The sequence below is a fragment of the Lathamus discolor genome, chromosome 2, assembly GCF_037157495.1.
Source record: "Lathamus discolor isolate bLatDis1 chromosome 2, bLatDis1.hap1, whole genome shotgun sequence".
In the NCBI taxonomy this organism is placed as follows: Eukaryota; Metazoa; Chordata; class Aves; order Psittaciformes; family Psittacidae; genus Lathamus; species Lathamus discolor.
In genome coordinates this window covers 6,784,484-6,792,549 of record NC_088885.1, presented here as the reverse complement: position 1 = coordinate 6,792,549, position 8,066 = coordinate 6,784,484, and the positions used below count along the sequence as shown (strand labels likewise).

The 8,066-nt window shown below is 38.1% G+C and overlaps 1 long non-coding RNA gene across 1 annotated transcript; it reads left to right on the top strand.

The window, feature by feature from the left end:
* Positions 1-288: 288 nt before the first annotated feature.
* On the top strand, positions 289-2,898 carry LOC136007634 (uncharacterized). Its single transcript, XR_010609780.1, has 2 exons — positions 289-387; positions 2,745-2,898. It is a non-coding gene; the product is annotated as an uncharacterized LOC136007634 (long non-coding RNA).
* Positions 2,899-8,066: the final 5,168 nt, after the last annotated feature.

Here is an 8,066-nt window from a genome sequence, read left to right as displayed (position 1 = left end):
ATCAATAGCAAATTCTGATCATACAAACACTGACTTATGTCCACAGCCTTAAGTGCCTGTAGTCTGTTTACACTGGAGTAAAGTCAACCAAGGCTTTCTCCAGCAGCAAACAGCCACTTAGACACGGAACTGGTTTGTGCCCTTCCATTTTGACCAGCCTGAGATTCTACATCTCTCCAATGTACCTCAGTTCCTAACTGCCCAGGCCAAACCAGTACTCGCTTCCCTAGAAGGAAAAGGTTCTTAAATTAGAATCACCGTAGCTATTTATAAACATATGCAGTTACTGTGTAAAGAAAAGGGATGCACTCTCACAACAATGGGAAGAAAAGAGTCTCAAAAAGAACTCATCTGCCCTGAAAGTTCATTTGGAAGATCTCAGTTCAGGTAGGGTTTCTGATTTTTCTACGACAATTTATTAGCATCTATAAAATCACCAGGGTGATTAACAAATATATTTAAAATTTATTTCTAAAACCACTAATAAAACCTAAACTTCAGCAATTTTTAAGTAAAGTATGTTCGCCTTACAAACTCAGGACTCACAAATATATGCTTCACTGCTCCTACGATCTTTTCACATGATTTTTACTTTTACTGAAAATGGCAATCAAACATTTCTGAGGCAAATCTTATAGGCTCAGATGTAACTTGATTATCTTCCTCATCCTTCCGTACACAAGTAAAACTAGTTAGCGACAGATTTCTGTATTGACCCATCAGCCTGAAAATAATGACATAATCTAAGATGGTGGAGTTGTGCAAACTCTCCATACCCCAGTTAGATGAAACTCTAGCTATAAGCTATGGAATAAAACCCAGACTTCTGTACTGTAATTGTCTTGATGTGAAAACATAGGGTCTCAATGTCTTCTGGGACAATGGAGTTGGCAGAAGCCACCCAGTAACTCAGACCAAGTTAAGACTATTGCTTTTCATAGCATGAAGAGAGGTTTTTGAATTATCTTTGGGTTTCATACTATCTGTATTAAAAAAAAAAAAAAATCCCTCACACAGCACATTTCATTTTTTCATCATAAAGAAAGATATGTTAGTTACAGTTGGTTCTTGCATGCTATTATGTGAAGCTAGATGTTGAAATTCCTCTTTACATGCTTCCCTGGTGCCTGAATCACTTCCAAATTTTTAGTTGATTAGAGCCCACCAAGTGTTCCTGCCAGCTTTACTGGATGTTTATCCCTCACACTCATTAGATTCAATGCAGCAGAGATTTGTTTTCCAAGGGTTTTCTACTTGATTTTGTTAAAGTGATTGGCTCCTCTGAAATTTTATCAGTTACAGTTTATTGCCTGTGAGAATGCCATTTTTATGGCCTTTAACTGAGCTCTGATATATAAGCTAGTGTTGAGAGAGTTCTCTTTTCTAGTCACATGTTAAGAGTTGTGTAGCATAACAATAAATGAGAGATACAGGATGATTCTAGTCTGTAATCCCTTCCCTTACATATGCCTTTTAGCTGTCTAAACTCCAATTCTTAGCCCATACACAGATTCACCTCTTTCTAGTAAGTTATTCAATAAAGCCACAGCCCTGATACCTATACCTCTGCCTTGTATTAGGGATGATGATCCACAAGAAACATAACACCCACAGAACACTGCACTCCTTTATGGATGGATTGTAGCCACATACATAGTTCATTATATCTATAACTATATATATAGATAGATATAAGGTCTTTGCTTTTTTTTTTTTTTTTAATAAGACTCCTTTAGGGGATCAAACACCCTTTCTGCAGGGCTTTGAAGTGGGTGAGGTGAGTGTTGGCCCATATCCTCCATACCTGTTTCACTGTGCAGGTGCCGCAGCCTGGATGAGGATCTAGGCTGCACCTTTCCTCCAAGGGCGGTGAGGTTGCTGTTCTGGAGGGCACAGCCTTAGCGGATACCATCTGACTCATTCCAAACTGCTCCACAGGGGCTTTGAGCATTAGCATCCTTTCCACACCCCTTGCAAAGTTTCTGTAGGCTTTACTAAGGGAGCATTTCCCACACTAGCCAGTATGAGCATGCTTATGGCATTCTCAATTGGAAGTGAGAGTTGGTTACTTGGTTAAAGGAGAAGAGCTGACAATAAAACAATACTGTTCCTATTCTAATAACCATTTGTAATGCAGAAGGGAGAGCAGTTCAAAGAGATAACAAACATGCATATACAGCTAGCACTGTATCAGATGAAATTCATGTGCTGCTCTTTAATAAGCAAATTTACCATAGAGTTACAGTCATGAAAAATGTAAATACAGTAAGAAAAATCACAGAACCACAGACTGGTTTGGGTGGGAAATAACCTTCAAGGTCATCTAGCTCCAATCCCCTGCCACAGGCAGGGACACCTTGCATTAGATCAGGTTGCTCAAAGCCCATCCAACCTGGCCTTGAACACTTGAGCACAAAGAAGAGGAAAGGGAGACAAAGCCAGAGTAAATGAAATATAACATATTTAGAGCCTACAGGAAAGCCCAACAGCTAACATTTGCCAAGACAAAAAAAATCAAGCACATAGTACGAATTGATCTATAATAGCATACCCTTAATACTAAAGTACATGCTTAACTACGCTTAAATACACTGGTAAATTGGCTGAAAATGTTCTGCATTTTATAAGCTTACACCCTTAATGCAGAGTGACAAACACAAATAAATACACTCCTATTTCAGGGTCTTGTCAGCCATTAATTGCGGCAGTTGTACCAGTGTTTTAATCTCCTATTTCTCCCACAGCCTCTCCATGTCTCTATTGGCATCCAGAAGCATCAGCTCACTTCAACATCTGCCTTGCAAAATCTCAATTTTTTTCATTCAAGTATCTCCTAGCACTCCCTTCTTAAACTAATGTGCAAGATACCTCAACAATAAACACTTCACCAATCCGAAACTGAGTCACCGTGTCTCTAAATGCCAAAACCAAATCATTGCCTGAACATATTGCTGCAAGCCTTTTCTCTTCAACTTCCCCATCTCTGCACAGTTTATTATCCTTTCATTGTGTCATATATAAAATTAGAAGCTCTTCAAGGTATGGGTAATTTATTTCCCCCCGTTCTATAATGGGCCTAAAACAGTTCTGAGAAGTATAAAAAATTTAATTAACACAACAAATGCTATAAAGTAGTGAACAATAAACAAGCCTGGTAATTCTTTTGCTAATTCACTTCTGTTACAATCCTTTCCACTAAATTCTGTGAAGCTTTTAAGTGAAAAAAAAAAAAATCATCTCACTGTTTTTGAGTTTAGTTTGCTCATATTATTGCTACCACCCCACACTCCCCAAAGCTAGTTTCTTCCACTTGTTTGTCTTACACACATAGAAGACATTTCTTCATTTTTTATTAACAAAAATAAACCTATCAGAATAAGAAACCGCTGGTACTAAAATATGCTTAATATACGTGATTCCTACTTCAGCACTCCACCAAGCAGAACACAGGCCCAATGATCATAGAATCATACACTGGTGAAGAGTACACTATGCACACACAAATCAAATAAATACCAACTTTCAGACCATTTTTTGAGCCTGAGTAAGATCTCAAATACTCCATCCCTCCTTACTACCGCTTTAAAATTAATACATAAAGCCATAATAAATGAAAATATAATTTATGGGAGCAACTTTAGAATGGAATAATTTAGCTAAAAATCAAGGCAACCACTTCATCCTGAAACATTCTGCTGTGTTAGGGACATATTTTCAAACTGCATCACCCATAGCATATTAATTACTGTAATCTAGTTAAGAGTAGGAGTTACTGGAATGCTATTAGTACATCAAAGGTAATGCAATACAGTCAGGTGAGCTGGTACTAATCAGCATAACTCTCATTCTGGGATACCACAAGAACACATCTATTTTGAATACTTCAATATCTTCACATAGATTTTCTCATGCAACATTGTTTTCGCATCTGAGCCCAAACATTTCACACCGATCAGTTAAGGAATCTTTTCAGTTTCTGAAAGATTGTTTTGTTGAATGTATATTCTTTTCGTTGCTGCAAATGGAATTTACTTACAGCCTACAAAAAAAAAAATAAAAAGTCCTTAGGATGTGACCACATAGTTTCTGAATAAGTGAGTAGAAACCCCAGAAAATAATGGTTTATATTGGAAACACTGACTCAACCTTTAACTATAGAGGCGTGAACTGTTACCTCTGTAATTACCGGTCAACCTCAATCTTTCCTAATTAAAGTTTTCCTCTGGTGGCATGTACTTAAGGCTAACCCTTACTGTTTATTCTACAATATATGATTACAATGAACCCAGTGTGAGTTAAATGATGTAGTTGTGTCTGGCTACATACAGCAAATTGACAGAACTTGGTAAATAATCAAACCAACCTCTCCCCAAAACCTATGATGCATAGCAGCTTCATACTTCCTCATTGCCAACACCACAGCATAACATAAGAATGCACTGAACATTCATCAAAGTATGAATTCATCAAAGTAACAAAGGAAAACTGTAGCTTACCTGAACAAAGGCCTCCTGTATTCCAGGCCAATTCCAAAATACTTTTCTTTCTCCTAGAAGAAATTTCAGAATTATATGTCAAAATCAGTTAATAAGATAAATAATATAAAACAAAAAATATACATTTCCCATTTAATGATGAAATTCTTTACTTCTGAGAATTGTTTAAATAAAACTCCTCAGATTAACACTGCAATAAAGCCTGATATTTTCAGGTAGTTAGAAGTATTACAATTACGTCTATTACAATTGCTCCCAAATTTCCATCATTAATTAGTGGGGGGGTTTTCAGTTATTTATAACTATGCCAAATATTTATCACCTTGGCTGAAATTTCCCTGCCTCGGGATGAACTTTTCAACTAGACTGGTTCATTTATTTCTGAGAACAAAGGCTTACACAGTGTAATTTGCCCTTGGATGTGCACATGCAGGAAGAGACAACCATTACTTATATGATAACATACAATTTACCATTAAGGATCCTTGACTCATTCAGGGTACAAGGCTAGCCAGTATTTCTTGGGTGAGAAGCTATTTCTTTCTATCCTCTTTCTTATCCAGAGGACATCTCCAGACATTATCTACTGAACACTAGAACGGGAAGAGAACATTTGAATCTAACAGAACTCCTCTTAGAAATTTTATACAGTGCCTTGTTGTAACATCCGAGTACTTCTCCAGAATTAATGTTCTGAACTTCTGCAGTGAAAGAGAGCACTATTATCCTCATTTTACGCATGCACAGGGATTGATATATATAAAATCCAGTAACTGTATTCCCAAATGAAGATGTCTGCAGTACACTGCTTCAAAGCAATATATACTACTGCATGTTCAGAATTCAGCTCCCACTGGCTTTTCTTGCTGCTTGCTTTTCATTAGCATTTGCATCCACTTATCTTGCTGGCACCGGGATGTAGAATGAAATACATGCAGAAGCCACATTTGTAATGCATAAGTGAAAATTAGGACAAACCAGCTAACTCTCTGAACCCAGACTTGCATCATGAAGCTCGTGGAATAACTTTCTACAGAACAATTACCATCATGAAATATGTGCAAGGTATATATATTTCCATTGCATTGGAGCTATGAATACAAGTATCAGTCATACAAATGATCACTACACAAAAATGTGTTCATTGTAATATCTTTAGGTAAAGGTTTAGTGATTCCAATTTAAGGAAGTTTTACTGCCCATCCAGCTGCTTAACAAGATCAGCAATTATTTTAACTGCTATGATCAGGGTGCATCAAGCACAACATAACTAGCTGGTTGAGGGCCCACTCACTGCACTGGCGCAACCCCACCTCAACCATATGCAGCTTTGGGCACCTCAGTATAAGATATGAAACTATTACAGCATGTCCACAGGAGGGTGACCAAGATGGTTAAGGGTCTCAAGGGCAAGAAGCAGCTGGGTTAACTGGGTTTGTTCAGATTAGAGAAGGCTGGCGAGTGACTCTGACAGAGTCTATAACTTGCTCAAGGGGGTAGCAGAGAGGGAGGTGTATGATATCTGTCTAGTGACCAGGGATGGGACATGAGCAAATGGAATGAAGCTACATCAGAAGTTCTAACTGGACATTAGGAAAAGGTTTTTCACTGAGAGGCTGGTCGGTCACTGGAATGGGCTCCCCAGAGAAGGGTAATGGAACCAAGCCTATCAGAGCTCAAGAAGCTCTTAGTCACACTGGTTTAGTTTTAGGTAGTCCTGTGAGGAGCAGGGAATTGGACTTGATGATCCTTACAAGTTCCTTTCAACTTGAGATATTTGATGATTCTATGATTTTTTAGAGAATCTACCATAGACAAAATTCTACATAGGGAGTGGAGGTGGTGCAATTTGCACATTTTATGTTCTTTTTTTTTCTTGCAGTGTGGCACAGAATAGTTTGTATTGCTTTGCCTGAGGGAATGACACAGATCTCATACCAACTACTCACCCACCTTCCTCTCTCCCCCCCAGGAAGAAGAATATTATTTAACGAGCATTCATATGTAAAATTGTATGTCACTATAAAACCCTTATCAAACAACAGAGATCATGCCTAATAGAAAACTGAAAGGCAAGCTGCTGAGAGAGATTCTTTCTAAGAGGAGAGGAAAACTGTTGGCAGTTTGCTTTGAGGGGTTAAAATGAGGTAATACACTTTTAAAGCTGATATATCGAAGCTTTGTTGCAACAAGTTACTTGAGCCTCAAGACGGGACTACGGGAAAAAGTGAACAAAGTCAGACAGAGCATAAGTGTGAAAACCGAATTCTTAATTTTGTTAAACTTCCCCCTCTGAGAGTTTATACTCCTTTTCTGCCTGATAAAATATACCATGCTCTGTATTGGAGTGGAACAATACTGTCACCTGGTGGTTAAATTTACTAGTAATAGTCAATCAAATTCAGGCAGAAAAATACCTCTATTAAGCACTTTACAGAATCTATGATCCAAACAGCTGAATGAGTTGTGGAGATTCATGAAAAAGTTGATGCCATTGTGATTAATTCTAGTGGCAGGCACTAGTGTCATGGTAGTGGGTCAGGAAACCAGTAACTGTTTTTTTCCATACTTTGTTATGGAAAGAGCAAGAAGTTGGTCCTACATGACAGAGTCAGTCATTTTATGCTTCCTCAGACTTCTATCAACTCTCAAAGAGACATTCACATGTTGCAGAGTTGCCTTGAGCTCTTTAAATTCAAAGCTCTTTGAGGCAATGTTTTTACCATTTTAGTGCTGTTCTGCTGTCCTGTAACACAGCTTCAGAACAGACTAGGAGTTTGTTAAACTTCATCTTGGATCTGCAGCCAGAAAAGAACTTACATATTTAGAGTGAATCCAATGAACTGTGCAGAAACACCTACATGTTAGCCATAAACTGTAGCCAAGAGGAATTTTAAATTATATGCTACTCATTCATGTATGTTCTCACAACATGTGCAATCGACTGAGGACAAGTTCTCCTAACGGAAATATGTCCTCTGCAGGCTATGATTTTTTTCCCAAATGCAAGGCCAACCAAACAGCTTTATTCTATTAGAGCTCCTCAGAGCATCACAGCACAGGTGGTAAAGCTTTTATTAAGGGAAAAAAAAAAAACCAAACCCAACAGTCATTTCCTACATCCCCATCACTTTGATTCTTTTTCCTTACCACCTGTGGGACTACAATGTGGGTTCTGCCTTTGGCTCCCCATTAGTCCCTCTGTTCTTTTTGTGCCTTGTTTTCTCTTTGATCTTAGCCATGAAGGAGAAAACAGCAGAAAAGAACATTCGGTGTCTCAGCTGTTTTCAGACACTGAAATGAGACAAGGTTTGGGGACACAAGGGTCAGCAAACAACACGGATGCTTTTTTAGAACAGAAGTTTAAACACCATTTTGAAGGTAGACTATGAAAAACATTTACACCACTTGTAAAAAGACAAGCGAAAACAGATCAAGGAAATACCTTTTAAAAGACAGTGTGAAAGTTAAAGGAAGCATAAGGCCAGTTTTACTTTATTTGGTTGTTCAGCTACCCTGACAGGGAACACTCTCAGGTTAGAGGGGATTTGCCTGTGGAACAGAACAAGA